The sequence below is a fragment of the Pristiophorus japonicus genome, chromosome 6 (assembly GCF_044704955.1).
Source record: "Pristiophorus japonicus isolate sPriJap1 chromosome 6, sPriJap1.hap1, whole genome shotgun sequence".
NCBI lineage: Eukaryota > Metazoa > Chordata > Chondrichthyes > Pristiophoridae > Pristiophorus > Pristiophorus japonicus.
Window position 1 is genome coordinate 51,215,011 of NC_091982.1, and position 17,214 is coordinate 51,232,224.

A 17,214-nucleotide genomic window follows, 5' to 3' on the forward strand; every position below is an offset into this window, starting at 1 on the left:
GCTTCACAACATTGATTAGAATCGCAACTCCCGAAGTTTCCAATTGTTCAAAAGAATCATCAAAAAGCTGTCTCGCCAGATGCCCGCATTCTCCACCAATTTGTAAGATTTCTAAATCTCTGGCATTAAATTAACAGCGATACAATTCTTTTAAAATAATTCAGAACAGTTTATTAAACACACACACACATTTATCAGCAGTCATTGGCTATCCTATGGATCTACTTCGTTACAACAGATACAATGTTACAATAATGATTTATAAAAAGGTATATGTCACTTTCCGCTGGCTGGCTGAACACACGGCCTGCTGTTTCGGCTGGTCTTTGAGCGGGCGTTTTGCCGTGACAATACACAAACAGCATGCTGGAGGTCTGTGAGCTTCCATTTTGAATCTTTCAAAACTGTCTTTTCATATAGTCTACACTTTCAACATTTATATATACACAGAATCAATTTTATTATTGAACACTTTTATTCTTACACATATTGCATTCAGATTGAATTATCCTAGTAACTACAGCCTAGAAATTACTGTAGGTGATATTAGAAGATGACCATTTAACTCGCTCGCATGATGCTCCTGTGCCTTCTATGTTGGCAGCTGAGTTAACTATTTAAATGAAAGGGGCTAACAACTGGACAGGCTGGGACTCTTGTCTCTAGAAAAGAGAAGTTTGAGAAGTGACCTAATAGAGGTCTTTAAAATTATGAAGGGGTTTGATAGGGTAGACGTAGAGAAGATGTTTCCACTTGTGGGGGGAGATGAGGAATGGGGCCATAAATATAAAATAGTCACTAATAAATCCAATAGGGAACTCAGGAAAAATTTCTTTACCCAAGGGGTGGTGAGAATGTAGAACTCGCTACCTCAGGGAGTGGTTGAGGCAAATAGTATAGATGCATTTAAGGGAATGCGAGATAAACATATGAAGGAGAAAGGAATAGAAGGTTATGTTGATGGGATTAGATGAAGATGGGTGGGAGGAGGATCGTGTGGAGCATAAACCAATGCACGGACCTCTCACAGCTGGCTACAGTCCAAAAGTAAACCTTCTGCGATCAGCAAAGCCAGATGCCGGAAAGAGCATTTTTTTTACCATAACTTCCAGGCCGCGATCCTTAGCAAATCTCAGCACGTTTACTTCAGCTGGCCCTTGTGCAACCAGCTGCACAAGGGCCAGCACCACTTGCCCAGGTCTCCACGCAATATCCAAAAGAGCTTCGGCCAAGGTGGTGGGCAAAATCCGGTCCGCCAAGTGATTCTATCCGGCCCGCTGAATGGACAGGAATAGGACACGAGCCAGAGCTCGAACTACATATTCGTCTATCCACTGTCACTTCTCATAGGTCGGAGACTGACCCGAACTTCAGCCAAGGAAAAACCATAGTAATACTTCATTCAAATTAATAATTCGCAAAAGCGATTCTCCCAAGCTTAAAAGGATCCGTTCCGTGATTCTGGACCTCAATGGTGGATGTACATACCCAGAATGCGCTCCATACTCGAATATGCCTTATCCATTTTAGAGTGGAGTCATGGCTGTTCATCTCCACAATTCTTTTACTGAAGAAAGTGACAGGCCACTGAATCTTTCCTCTCCCAGTATGTAGAGTACCAAGGCAAGGGAGTTCTCGTCTGGCGCCAATTGGGACGACATTAGTAATCTTTGTAGAGGGGCATAAGGATGACTGAGGTGGGGAATTGATGCTGACACAGGCTCTACAGAGGGTACAGATTTATTTCACAGCACTGATTTACAGAGACCAGAAGATACCTCAATATTTTCAACTTTTATCTTTGATTCGTTTTTAAGCAGTACCGAATACATGTTGTGTATGTAAGTTAGCATCTGACTACAATCTGAATTTATGTTTCTGCAATGATTGTGTTTGTGTAATGTTTCCTCTAATTTTTTTCACGCGCGGTCCCTTTAAATTTGGTGCATGGCTGGCCACCATGCAGCCGCGCATGTGCAGTATCGCTTCCAGCGGCAGGAACTGGGCAGAAGCCTATGCGGGACCGTGCGATTGTTGCACAACTGTGCAGCCCCGCGCCTTAGGGGGAACATTGGTGGACGGTCTTCAATAGCTAACCGAACCTTGTTAACTGGTCCTCCAGCCCAGATAATTGCCCAGCCCTGTTTTAGACGGACCGTGTGGGTCTGCCACTGGAATGCATACTGTTTTCGGACCAAAGTGACCCAGCAATTTGCCCAACAGAGATAAAGAGGAACGTAGAAAATGATGGCCTCAAAAAGGCAACACAGAATGACAACTGCCGAAAGTACCTGGGATGGGTAGAAAAGCCTGACCCGGAAAATCATCTGGAAAACTGACAATAGAAGAGATTTTCACGTACTTAGTGAAGAGGAAACCCAAACAACATGCTCTTCGGTTTCTGGTAGGTTAATTTATCTACGTGTATTGTATGTCATTCAGTCGATACAGATATGTAATACCTATCACTTAACTTGATATAGATAGCGGTATCACTTTATATTCCATTTGTATTATTCATTATCTCCTTGTAAATGCAGTTCATAAATTTGAATGGAGAGTACAATTCAACTTATAACACAGCACTTTTTAAATAAGTGTATTGAGAGATAATGATGGTCTTATCAACGTAATAAATGATTATTTTAACATTTACATTTGTATAGATAATTCACCCCAAATATCAAGACTATGTTTCTGTTTGTGGAAAAAGAGAGAAAGTCAACAGGAAGAGAATCTGCTATTCCAATAAGGGGAGATGGCCAAAAATTCACCTGACCCAATATCCCAGGTGCAACCAACAGCCCAGAAGACACATCATCATCATAGGTAGTCCCTCGAACGAGGATGACTTGCTTCCACATGAGGTCACAGATGTTTCAATGAAGGTCCCGATGTTCCAGTCCTGAACTCCAGTTGAAGGGGTGGAAGATGCCTGTGCATGGATATTTTTAATGTGTGGTGACCGTTGCACATCAGCCACCAGACGGGCTTGACAGAGGCAAGTGTTAACCAGGACGATTGGAGACCAACTCTGCTGCACAAACCTAGTACGCATACATATCGCAGTGTGGGCTGGCCCTTGCTGCCCCTGGGCTCTCGTCTCTTCTGGGCCCCGTGAGACACATGGGATGGATGGTAGCTCCTGGGCGAGTATTTCTGCAGACACAGCTCTGCTAAGGCACGGGCACATGAACCCACTGACCTGCGACAGAGAAGGACACAAGGCAGGTACAGCAGCCAGGAGAGGGACTAACCTCACAAGTGGGGACCACACACCACAAGGGCTTAGGTAGCCATTATGAGGCCTGTATTACACCTGCTTCACAATAGCATTGTCAGTACAGTATACAACAAGGCTGGGCTGTTTAGCTCGGTGCCTGATCTGGCTAATACATTGACACATAACCCGTCTGTGGAACAGACACTTTATCTGTTAGAGATTCGTGGAACCACCCGATGTTGCTCAGATGGCATTGTGGGTGTGCAAGTGTGCCACAGTTTCTACATAACTTCTAAAGAAAGGTTGAGCAGGTTGGGCCTATTCTCATTTGAGTTCAGAAGAATGAGTGGTGATCTTCTTGAAATGTATAAGACTCTGAGGGGGCTGGTCAGGGTAGATGCAGAGAGGATGTTTCCCCTTGTGGGAGAGTCTAGAACTAGGGGGCATAGTTTCAGAATAAGGGGTCGCCCATTTAAAACAGAAATGAGGAGGAATTTCTTCTCTCAGAGGGTCGTGAATCTGTGGAATTCTCTACCCCGGAGAGCTGTGGAAGCTGGGTCATTGAATATATTTAAGATGGAGATAGATAGATTCTTGTACGATAAGGGAGTCAAGGATTATGGGGAGCTGGCAGGGAAGTGAAATTGAGGCCAAGATCAGATCAGCCATGATAATGAATGGCGGAGCAGGCTTGAGGGACCAAATGGCCTACTCCTATTCCTATTTCTTATGTTCTTATGTAAAAGTGTTCTTTCCGCTCAATCAGTCAATATACTGTATTTTTACAAATGATTAAGAAAGGGAAGATAGACTGAAAGTAAGCTAGCATGAAATAAAAAAACAGATAGCAAGAGTTTCTACAGGTATATAAAAAGGAAGAGTGACTAAAGTAAATGTTGGTCCCTTAGAGGATGAAACTGGGGAATTAATGATAGGGAACATGGAGATGGCAGAAACTCTGAATAAATATTTTGTATCAGTCTTTATGGTAGAGGACACTAAAATATTCCAACGGTGGATAGTCAAGGGGCTATAAAGGGGGAAGAACTTAACACAATCACAATCACTAAGGAGGTGGTACTCAGTAAAATAATGGGACTAAAGGTGGATAAATCCCCTGGACCTTATGGCTTGCATTCCAGGGTCTTAAGAGAAGTAACGGCAGGGATAGTGCATGCATTGGTTGTAATTTACAAAAATTCCCTGGATTTTGGGAAAGTCCCAGCAGATTGGAAATCTGCAAATGTAACACCGCTATTTAAAAAAGGAGGCAGACAGAAAGCAGGAAACTATAGACCAGTTAGCCTAACATCTGTGGTTGGGAAAATGTTGGAGTCCATTATTAAAGAAGCAGTAGCAGGACATTTGGAAAAGCATAATTCAGTCAGGCAGAGTCAGCATGGATTTATGAAGGGGAAGTCATGTTTGACAAATTTGCTGGAATTCTTTGAGAATGTAACGAACAGGGTGGATCAAGGGGAACCAGTGGATGTGGTGTATTTGGACTTCCAGAAGGCATTTGACAAGGTGCCATATAAAAGGTTACTGCACAAGATAAAAGTTCACGGGGCTGGGGTTAATATATTAGCATGGATAGAGGATTGGCTAACTAACAGAAAACAGAGAGTTGGGATAAATGGTTCATCTCGGGTTGGCAATCGGTAACTAATGGAGTGGTGCAGGGATCAGTGCTGGGACCCCAACTATTTACAATCTATATTAATGACTTAGATGAAGGGACCGAGTGTAATGTAGCCAAGTTTGCTGACGATACAAAGACGGGAGAAAAAGCAATGTGTAAGGAGGACACAAAAAACCTGCAAAAGGACATAGACAAGCTAAGTGAGTAGACAAATATTTGGCAGATGGAGTATAATGTTGGAAAGTGTAAGGTTATGCACTTTGGCAGAAAAAAATCGAAGAGCAAGTTATTATTTAAATGGAGCAAAATTGCATAGTGCCGCAGTACATTTAAAGATCACATGGGTGAACTTCAGCAATTGTACATCCCTGTCTGGAGTAAGAATGAAATGGGGAAGATGGCTCAACTGTGGCTGACAAGGGAAATTAAGGATAGTGTTAAATCCAAGGAAGGGGCATGTAAATTGGCCAGAAAAAGCAGCAAACCTGAGGACTGGGAAAAATTTAGAATTAATCAGAGGAGGACACAGGGTTTAATTAAGAGGCGGAAAATAGAGTACGAGAAGAAGCTTGTCGGGAACATAAAAACTGACTGCAAAAGCTTCTACAGATAGGTGAAGAGAAAAAGATTAGTGCAGTCGGAGTCAGGTGAATTTATAATGGGGAACAAAGAAATGGCAGACCAGTTGAACAAATACTTTGGTTCTGTCTTCACGAAGGAAGACACAAATAACCTTCCGGAAGTACTAGGGGACCGAGGGTCTTGTGAGAAGAAGGAACTGAAGGATATCCTTATTAAGCGGGAAATTGTGTTAGGGAAATTGATGGGATCGAAGGCCGATAAATCCTCGGGGCCTGATAGTCTGCATCCCATAGTAATTAAGGAAGTGGCCCTAGAAATAGTGGATGCATTGGTGATCATTTTCCAACAGTCTATCAACTCTGGATCAGTTCCTATGGACTGAAGGGTAGCTAACGTAACACCACTTTTTAAAAAGGGAGGGAGAGAGAAAACGGGTAATTATAGGCTGGTTAGCCTGACATCAGTTGTGGGGAAAATGTTGGAATCAATTATGAAGGATGAAATAGCAGCGCATTTGGAAAGCAGTGACAGGATCGGTCCAAGTCAGCATGGATTTATGAAAGGGAAATCATGCTTGACAAATCTTCTGGAACTTTTTGAGGATGTAACTAATAGAGTGGAAAAGGGAGAACCAGTGGATGTGGTGTATTTGGACTTTCAAAAGGCTTTTGACAAGGTCCCACACAAGAGATTGGTGTGCAAAATCAAAGCACATGGTATTGGGGGTAATGTACTGATGTGGATAGGGAACTGGTTGGCAGAAGGAAGCAGAGAGTCGGGATAAACGGGTCCTTTTCAGAATGGCAGGCAGTGACTAGTGGAGTGCCGCAGGGCTCAGTGCTGGGACCCCAGCTCTTTACTATATACATTAATGATTTAGATGAAGGAATTGAGTGTAGTATCTCAAAGTTTGCGGATGACACTAAACTGGGTGACGGTGTGAGCTGTGAGGAGGACGCTAGGAGGCTACAGGGTGACTTGGACAGGTTAGGTGAGTGGGCAAATGCATGGCAGCTGCAATATAATGTGGATAAATGTGAGGTTATCCACTTTGGGGGCAGAAACACGAGGGCAGAATATTATCTGAATGGTGGCAGACTAGGAAAAGGGGAGGTGCAACGAGCCCTGGGTGTCATGGTCCATCAGTCATTGAAAGTTGGCATGCAGGTACAGCAGGCGGTGAAGAAGGCAAATGGTATGTTGGCCTTCATAGCTAGGGGATTTGAGTATAGGAGCAGGGAGGTCTTACTGCAGTTGAACAGGGCCCTGGTGAGGCCTCACCTGGAATATTGTGTTCAATTTTGGTTTCCATATTTAAGAAAGGATATACTTGCTTTGGAGGCAGTTCAGAAAGGGTTCACAAGGTTGATTCCGGAGACGAGGAAAGGTTGAGTAGGTTGGGCCTCTACTCATTGGAATTCAGAAGAATGAGAGATGATTTTCTCGAAACGTATAGGATTATGAGGGGGCTTGACAAGGTGAATGCAGAGAGAATGTTTCCACTGATAGGGGAGACTAGAACTAGGGGACATAATCTTAGAATAAGAGGCCGCTTATTTTAAACTGAGATGAGGAGGAATTTCTTCTCTGAGGGTTGTGAATCTTTGGAATTCGCTGCCTTAGAGAGCTGTGGAAGCTGGGTCATTGAATAAATTTAAGACAGAGATAGACAGTTTCTTCACCGATAAGGGAATAAGAGGTTATGGGGAGCGGGCAGGGAAGTGGACCTGAGTTCATGATCAGATCAGAACATGATCGTATTGAATGGCGGAGCAAGCTCGAGGGGCCGTATGGCATACTCCTGCTCCTATTTCTTATGTTTTTATGTTCTTATGATCGCGTTGTGACCCAAATGTTTTTTTCATTTTACTGTGTAAAAATGATCATCTATTAACTTGTTATTTATTTATCTGCACAATAAATTATTGATTTTTATCTTGTGCGCCTTTCATTTTCCCTCCCTGTTAACATTTCATAATTAATAATTTAATGAAATTAGCTATCCCATCTGGGATCATTCTCCTGCCTCTCCCCTCCCACCATCCCGACGGTGCAAACACTGAACATTTCTGGCAGATATGGATTTTGTTCCACAAATTTATTTCAGTAGAAGATGGTCCAATTAATTTGCCAAAAGAAAACGTTGCATAGTGCGAGAGAGCCAATGACAATATTGGCAGCGCCCCTTTAAATTGTCTTATCTAAAATATAATCAAATGGATTATATCTCAGAAACATTACCTCAGCTACAATGCGGAGCGCTAATGAGGTACCAGAACATGACTGGAGTGGAGATTCAATCCCTAGCGCTCTCGTGTGCCTGGTTGAAAGATACGCTTCAGTTATTCTAAACCCTAAAAGATGTCGAGGCCCTATAATATGTCCATCCGCAAATTAATATTCGCCAAAAAAAATGTAATAGATCTTCTCCAAATATAACGACACAGGTGCATATTAAATGCTTCTTCTAGGTTTCAATAGCTCCTTTGGCCAAAAGGCAGGCTGCTCATTCGAATTGCAGGGAAAGAGTGTGGAAGCGGGACTAAAATAGGTGGCTCCAATGTGGACCCACCACTGGCACAGCCACATGGTTAGAATGGCTGTGCTAAAGAATGAGAGGATCTCATTGAAACGTATAAAATTCTGACGGGGTTGGACAGACTGGATGCGGGGAGTATGTTTCCTCTGGCTGGGAAGTCTAGAACAAGGGGTCACAATCTCAGGATACGGGGTGGGAAATTTAAGACCGAGATGAGGAGAAATGTTTTCATGCAAAGGGTAGTGAACCTGTGGAATTCTCTACCACATAAGGCTGTGGAGGCCAAGTCACTGAATATATTTAACAAGGAGATAAATAGATTTCTAGAAACAAAAGACATCAAGGGGTATGGGAAAAAAGTGAGAATATGTTGTTGTGATAGAGGATCAGCCATGATCATATTGAATGGCAGTGCAGGTTCGAAGGGCCGAATGGCCTACTACTGCTCCTATTTTCTATGTTTCTGTGTTACCCTTCTAAGTGAAATGCTGCTGCTCAGATTGTTGTCAGTTAACTGCTGCAGTTTGGTCAAAGTCATGTTTAAGGGACACCGAAGAGTTGGGGTAGCTTGATGTGGTTTGCCGTCAGTGAGGAACATGCAATAACGTTACCTCACGAGAATGATGTTTCACCGAGATGGTTCGTGCTGCTCTTGCTTTTCAAAAAACTTATCCGATCACGGGATGTGGGCGTCGCTGGCAAGGTCGGCATCTATTGCCCATCCCTAATTGCCCTTGAGAAGGTGATGGTGAGCTGCCTTTTTGAACTGCTGCAGTCCGCATGGTGAAGGTGCTAACTTTGTCGTAGCGGTTTGATACAACTGAGTGTCTAGCTGGGCCATTTCAGAGGGCAGTTAAGAGTCAACCACATTGCTGTGGGTCTGGAGTCACATATAGGCCAGACCAGGTAAGGGCGACAGATTTCCTTCCCTAAAGGACAATCATGAACCAGATGGGTTTTTAACGACAGTCTGGTAGTTTCTTGGTCACCATTACTGACACTAATTTTTTAATTCCAGATTTATTTAATTAACTGAATTTAAATTCCGTCATCTGCCGTGAGTGGAAGTTTGAATTCACATCTGTGGATTATTAATCCAGGCCTCTGGATTACTCGTCCAGTGAACATGCTGCCGTCCATTATGCGAATCGCACAGTGTAGTAATTCAAAATTGAATGAGACATCTTGCTTTTTCTATTTGAACAGCAAGGTAGTACAGCGCGCAGCCTGCAAACAGCGCTATTGATTTTGCTTGCAGCAAGCAAATAGCAAGGGCCCACGTACTCAGAACAGTAAGGTTTGTGATCGTTAGTACAAGAAAGAACCTTCTCTGCACAAGTTAATTGGTGCACTGCATCCAGCATCTATTCTACACTCAGCAGGGGATTGAAGTTGGTTAATTCGGCACACTGAGCACGCCCGAAGCACCTGTCCCACCGATGATTTACAAGTGAAAGCAGAGAATGCTGGAGACATTCAGCAGGTCAGGCTTCATCTGTGGAGCAAGAAACAGAGTTAATGTTTCAGGTCAATGACCTTTCCTCAGAACTGGGAACAGTTAGAGATGTAACAGGTTTTAAGCAAGTACAGAGGCAGGGAAAGGGGGGGAATGGAGAATTAAAGTGACAGGTGATTCCCCGCTCCACTCGCACTCTGACCTATCCATCCTCGAACTCCTACACTGTTCCAATGAAACTCAACACAAGCTCAAGGAACAGCATCTCATCTTTCGATTAGGCACTTTACAGCCTTCTGGACTCAACATCGAGTTCAACAATTTCAGACCATAACCTCTGCCCCTACCTTGTCACATGGCAGCTGTTGAAGCTTCTGCCATTCCCATTTACCTTTTCTAGATTCATCTCTTGTTTCTTTACTTGTCCCATTACCCTCTCCTTTTGTTTTGTTCGATCATACCTTTTGTCATTTAATCTCTCCTACCTTCCACTCTATCACAAACCTTCCCTTTTGTTCTTTCCTCCCCTCCCTGCTTTCCCTGCCCCTGCACTTGCTTAAAAACCTGTTACATCTCGAACTATTTCCAGTTCTGACAAAAGGTCATCGACCTGAAACGTTAACTCGGTTTCTCTCTCCACAGATGCTGCCTGACCCGCTGAGTATTTCCAGCATTTGCTGTTTTTATTTCTGAATTTCAGCATCCGCAGTATTTTGCTGCAGTATTTTGTTGATTTACAAGTGTTGATGCTGCTGGGTTCTTGGGCTCAGTTGTAATTCAGTGTCCGGTGAGAAGCATGTCATTAAAACCGCCATGGCGTGAGTCAGCGCGAGTGGTATCACAGAGTCGCGAGATTCATGTTCAACCCATTGGTCCCCTGGGCTGCCAAATCTAGCTGTGGCATAGTAAGGAGATGGTCATCACAGGCTGGTCCATTTTGTGCCGGAGTGGAGGGGAAGGGGGTGATGGGGAGGGCAAGGAAAATGGAGTGAGGAGTGTCTAGAGTATTGGACGCCTCTTGGTGGCTGTTGAGCAGCATTGCCAGTGGCGTGCAGAGCTGGCCTGAGGAGAAATGGTGCCCTGGGCAAACTTGTATTTTGCCGCCTTTACTTTGAGTTTAAGTATTAGCGAAAGTTTTAGAAATAAAGCTCAATTTTTAAAAATAATTTAAATAATAAACGATATAAGTCATAAAAAATAATTTTATAGTTGTAGCAGGGTAAGATGAGAAAAAAAGGGAGGCTTATGACAGATACCGAGGGCTCACTACTGCAGAAACCCCAGAGGAGTATATAAAGCGCAGGGGTGAAATTAAAATGGAAATTAGGAAAGCAAAGAGAGAGCATGAAAACATTTTGATAAGCAAAATCAAGGAAAACCCAAAGATGTTTTATAAATACATTACGAGCAAGAGGATAACTAAAGAAAGAGTAGGGCCTATTAGAGACCATGAGGGTAATCTGTGTGTGAAGGCAGAAGATGTGGGCATGGTTCTTAATGAACACTTTTGGTCTCTTTTCACAGAAGAGAGGGGCGATGCAGACAATGCAATCAGGGAGGAGTGGTATGAAATATTGGATGAAATAAACATTGGGAGAGAGGAAGTATTAAAGGGATAAATCTCCAGGCCCAGATGAAATGTAGTCCAGGCTGTTAAGAGAAACAAAAGAGGAATTAGCAGAGGGAAGGTCGTGTCTGACTAACTTAATTGAATATTTTGAGGAGCTAACAAAGAGGGTCGATGAGGATAGTACGTTTGATGTGGTGTATATGGATTTTAGAAAAGGTTTAGATAAGGTCCCACGTGGCAGACTGGTCATGAAAGTAAAAGCCCATGGAATCCAGGGCAAAGTGGCAAGTTGGATCCAAAATTGGCTCAGAGGTAGGAAGCAAAGGGTAATGGTTGATGGGTGTTTTTGTGACTGTAAGTCTGTTTCCAGTGGGGTTCCGCAGGGCTCAGTACTGGGTCCCTTGCTTTTTGTGGTATATATCAATGATTTGGACTTGAATGTAGGGGGTACGATTAAGAAGTTTGCAGATGATACAAAAATTGGCCATGTGGTTGATAATGAAGAAGAAAGCTGCGGACTGCAGGAAGATATCAATGAACTGGTTAGATGGGCAGCACAGGGGCAAATGGAATTCAATCTGGAGAAGTATGAGGTAATGTATTCAGGGAGGGCTAACAAGGCAAGGGAATACACAATAAATGGTAGAACACTGAGAAGTGTCCTTGGAGTGCAAGTCCACAGATCCCTGAAAGTAGCAGGCTGGGTCGATAAGGTGGTTAAGAAGGCATACTGAATGCTTGCCTTTATTAGCTGAGGCATTGAATACAAAAGCAGGGAGGTTATGCTTGAACTATATAAAACACTAGTTAGGCCACAACTAGAGTACTGCGTACAGTTTCTGGTCACCACGTTACAGGAAAGATGTGATTGCACCAGTGAGGGTACAAGGAAGGTTTACGAGGATGTTGCCTGGACTGGAGAATTTTAGCTATGAGGAAAGATTGGATAGGCTAGGTTTTTTTTCTTTGGAACAGAGGAGGCTGAGGGGAGACCTTATTGAGGTGTAGAAGATGATGAGGGGCCTAGATAGATTGGATAGGAAGGACCTATTTTCCTCAGCAAAGGGGTCAACAACCAGGGGGCATAGATTTAAAGTAATTGGTAGGAGGTTTAGAGGGGATTTGAGGGGAATCTTTTTCACCCAGAGTTGTGGGGGTCTGGAACTCACTGCCTGAAAGGACGGTAGAGGCAGAAACCCTCATTACATTTAAAAACTATTTGGATATGCATCTGAAGTGCCGTAATGTACAGGGCTACGGACCAAGAACTGGAAAGTGGGATTAGGCTGGATACCCTTTATTGGCCGGCGCAGACACAATGTGAAATGTACTAAAAATTTACAAACTAACATAATAAATACCACGATATTTTGAGCCTCAGTATTCTCGATAGACAGGATGGTCGGTGAAGATAGCCTGCCATCGGATAGCCACCGATACGGGCACGGTTAACAGGATCCTGAGTGCTATCCATCGCCATGGATACGGGTATGGTTAACAGGGTCCTGAGTGCTATCCATCGCTATGGATACGGGCATGGTTAACAGGCTCCTGAATGCTATCCATCGCCATGGATACGGGTATGGTTAACAGGGTCCTGAGTGCTATCCATCGCTATGGATACGAGCATGGTTAACAGGGTCCTGAGTGCTATCCATCGCCATGGATACGGGTATGGTTAACAGGGTCCTGAGTGCTATCCATCGCTATGGATACTGGCACAGTTTACCGGATCCTGAGTGCTACCCATCGCCATGGATATGGGCACGGTTAACGGGATCCTGAGCGCTATGCATATGTTTGAGAACTTGGTCTTGAACCTTGAACTTTGCTCTTCTTGAGGAGCACTGCAGTCCGTTGGAAATAGACTTTGGAGATCGGCAAGTTCTTCGCAGAGGTTGACGCCGTTAATGTCAGACTCTCCTGACCACAGCGCCCTCGGTGGTCGTCCACCCGTAAGGCCAGCATTGGTAGTGTGGGAGCAGTCTTGGGGGCTACCTGGGCAGGAGGGAGAAATGCTGATAAAAGAGGGATGTATACAATCAAAAACAACCTGAGTCGGCATACTTTGCATTCTAAGCAAGTGATTTAATTTGCTTTGAACTTTAATTCATGCTGCTGCATAAAAATACTTTACCTGCGCTGTGTCCTGATTTAAAGTGGTACCTGAGGACTGTACTGTCTCTAGATTAAGAGGTAGCATGAACAAAAATATCTGAAACAAGGAAACATTTGGAGTAGTCGGAATTATGTTCTCGATCCACCTTCTCAAGATTAGTCAAATATTTTGTATGGATACATTAGTTATGGTATTTGTGTGCATGAGTAAAGTGTTGTGAATGCACCAGTTGGCGTTTTTGCATGTTGTTTTAGGCACCCAATTAGAGGAAGGATACAGAAGTAACGGAAAAGGTGCAGTGTAGATTCTTAGGATGTAACCAGGGTTACAGTTCTGAAAAGACATGAGAAGTTACCCTGTGTTCACAAGGTTAAGAGGCGACCTGATTGAAATCCTCAAGACTCTGAAGAGTTTTGCTAAATTAAATAGAAACATAGAAATTTACAGCACAGAATGAGGCCATTTCAACCCATCGTGTCCGCGCCGGCTGACAAAGAGGCACATGGCTCTCGGTTAGCAGCCCTGAAGGTTACATATAAACCTATGAGCAATGAACAATGGCAGAAAGGTAAAGAGCACCCAGCCCAACCAGTCCGCCTCACACAACTGCGACACCCCTTGCGCCAAAACATTCTACATTCCATTCCAACCAGAGCCATGTGATCTCCTGGGAGAGGCAAAAACCAGATAAAAACTCAGGCCAATTGGGGGGAAAAAAATCTGGAAAAATTCCTCTGCAACCCAGCCAGGCGATCAAAACAAGTCCAGGAGATCACCTTAGCCATATTCAATTCCCTGCAGTAGTGTATGGGCCAGAATTTATGGTGTCTTTGACCTTCTGTTTGGGCCCAACAAGTTCCGGCATTCCACCTGAGCTGCACATGCGCGATAACCTGGAACTTGTTCTCTGTCGAGGTTAGCCTTGACAAATCTACCGAACCAACGGAGAAATCACTTTTGCTGGCGCAGTGTTGGGTTTGCCCAACAGTTGCCCACAAAACTCTTATGGCTGATATAGATCTTAAATTAAAAATAAAAAAATAAAAAATGATGCACAAACACTTAAAATTAGTTTTTGGAAAATATTGGCCCAAATCAAAATGTTTAAAATTGTTGTTTAAAAAATTAAATTTTTGTTGTATTTGCTGTAATTAAGGGACCTTTAATTACATTTGAAAATCAGAACATTTATATTTGTTAGAGTCGACTGGAATGGGATTCTCCTTTGTGATTGGAGGACCAGGCAGACGTGACCCCAGGGGCGTTTCCGAACCGCCTGTGTCCCTGGATCTGTGGGCTTTTACGCAGGCGGACGCCTGCAGGCCCAAGACCCGAACTCTCCGTAGCTATGGAGCCAGGAGGTAAATTCGGAAATATTCTGCGGGTCGGAGGCGTACCCCGGAGGCATGGCCCCCGACCGCAAATTTAGGGCCAATGTTTCCACTGGTCAGTGGGATGGAAACAGGAAAGCACAAACGTAAGATAACAACAAAAAGTATTAAGGGCAGGTTTGAATTTTTTTTATATAGAGGATGGTTAGGTTAGAATGTAGAATTCTCCACCACAAATCTTAACATTAATTTTGAAGGAATAAGATAGTTAATTTAAAAGAGGAATATTAAAGGGTATGGGGAGCAGACAGGCGAGTGAGATTGGACTAGATGGCTCAGGTGGGGTAAAACACTGGCCCAGACTTGGTAGGCCAAATGGTCTGTTTCTGTGCTCACAAGTTATTTGAAAGGATTAATCTCACTGGAAACATCTCATACCTACACACAGATGTTGTATCATTAACAAATGTATTCTTACATTTGATCCATCTGAAATATTTGACCAATCTTGGAAAGGTGAAACCAGAACACTATTTCAACTTAAAGAATGATTGCTAAACGAAAGAAAAGAAAGACTTGCATTTATGTCGTACCTCTCACGATCACCAGACATCGCAAAGCGGTTTACAGCCCATGAGGTACTTTGGAGTGTAGTCACTGTTGTAATGTCGGAAACAAGGGGACATGGGTGCAAACTGTTAAAAGGCAAGTTCAGGACCGATATCATAGGAACAGGAGTAGGCTATCTGGCTTCTTGAACCTGTTCTGCCATTCAATTAGATCATATAATTATATACAATCATATACAAATATCACACTGAGTGGTTAATAAGTGGAACGGTCTTTTGGAGAGGGTAGCAGAATCTAATACTCAGGAATCACTTAAGAGGCAGTTAGATACTGAGGGGGCAATCACAGGATGAGCGGAATGGCCTCCCTCATCTTCCCCTATATTTCTAGTCTCTCTTGTGATGCAGTGTTGGCCTCTGATTTTAAAGACTCACTGGGGTAGATTTTGACTTTGGCTGTGACTTCAGCTGCCTAGGCCCCAAGCTCTGGAACTCCCTGCCTAAACGCCTCTCTACCTCTCTTTACTCCTTTAAGACGTTCTTTAAAACCTACCTCTTTGACCAAGCTTACAGTCACCTGCCCTAATTTCTCCTCATGCTGCTCGGTGTCAAATCTTTTGTCTTATAATATTCCTGTGAAGCACCTTGGGACGTTTTACTATATTAAGGGTGTTATATAAATACAAGTTGTTGTTGTACATAGAGCGAAATGTTGCAAGGGAGATTGCCCGTTTTACACCTCTTCCTATTTTTATTGACATCATTGTTTCTTGCATCTAGCTTTATCCAAAATTGCATCTTTTCATTTTATAACTGGCTGTTAGCATGTTACACTTTTTAATTGAAGAAACGTATTTTCCTTATGTTAATGGATGAGACTGCACCTATCTTTAAAAAACAAACACATTCGATATTAAATTACAAATAAGATGAATAGAACAGAAGAAAGCCTCCTGCTCAGGCTGTTAAATGTAGATGGGTAACAAGTGATACCAGTACAAGTTTAGTGTTAGCTCACATCAGTGACATCGAGCAAAAGAAGGAGAGAGACATCTATTATCTGAGAGTGCATACTGTTACAAATATCACAAATGTATTCAGCATCCATTCATTAACAGATGAGTAGTGAGACAGCGTTGTAACACAGAAATGTTTGTAACATTTCAGAGCTTCTAATACTGCTATGAGAGACAAACCACAGTGATGTACAGCAGATGCTGCAGCCCCAGGGAAGGGCAGAAGGTATGGTCAGCGATGTTACTGTAGGAACTCTTAATTACCTCCAACCCAATCCCACTTTTGTCAGAGGCATTAACCCTTTTTATTTTAAATGGATTAACACCTCAATGTTAAAAGGCTTTGAGGGTTCACAGAAATCCCCCCACTGAGTTCTGCCCCTTTGTGGCTATGTAAAGCAGTGGTGATAGGGGAGAGCATGATTTGTGGGTTGGCATTAGTACAGGAGGTGCCTACTTACAGTCGGAGATCAAGTAAAAAGGGATCTTTTCCTTTGTATGGCTTTTTGCATCTTATAAAATCATTTGAATTTATCAATGAATCAATACGGTAGTGTATTGTTTATGTTCCTGGACTAGTAATCCGTAGGCCTCCAGACAACCCGTTCAAATTCCACCACGGCAGTTTGAGAATTTGCATTCAGCCTGGAAATAATAAGCTGTGGTGAGTCACACTGAGCATGAAGCTGTCGGATTGTGGTAAAAACCCAACTGGTTCATTGATGTCCCTTAGGGACGGGAACCTACCGTCCTTGCCTGGTCTAGCCTACATGTGACTCCAGTCCCACGTCTACTCCTAACTGCCCTCTGAAATGGCCAAGCATGACACTCAGTTATCTCAAGCGTTCTCAGGGCAATGAGGGATAGAACCACAGAATCATAGAACACTTACCGCATGGAAGAAGGCCATTCGGCCCGTCGAGCCCGTACCGACTCTCAGCTAGTCCCACTCCTCCCCACCACCTCCCTTTCCCCGTAGCCCTGCAATTTCTTTTCCTTCAGATACTTATCCAATTCCCCTTTGAAAGATACAATTCAGTCTGCCTCCATCACATTTTCAGGCAGTGCATTCCAGAACCCGATCACTCACTGCGTAAAAAGGTTTTACTTACATTGCCTTTGGACGAGCAATAAATGCTGGCCTTGCCAACGATGGCCACAACCCGA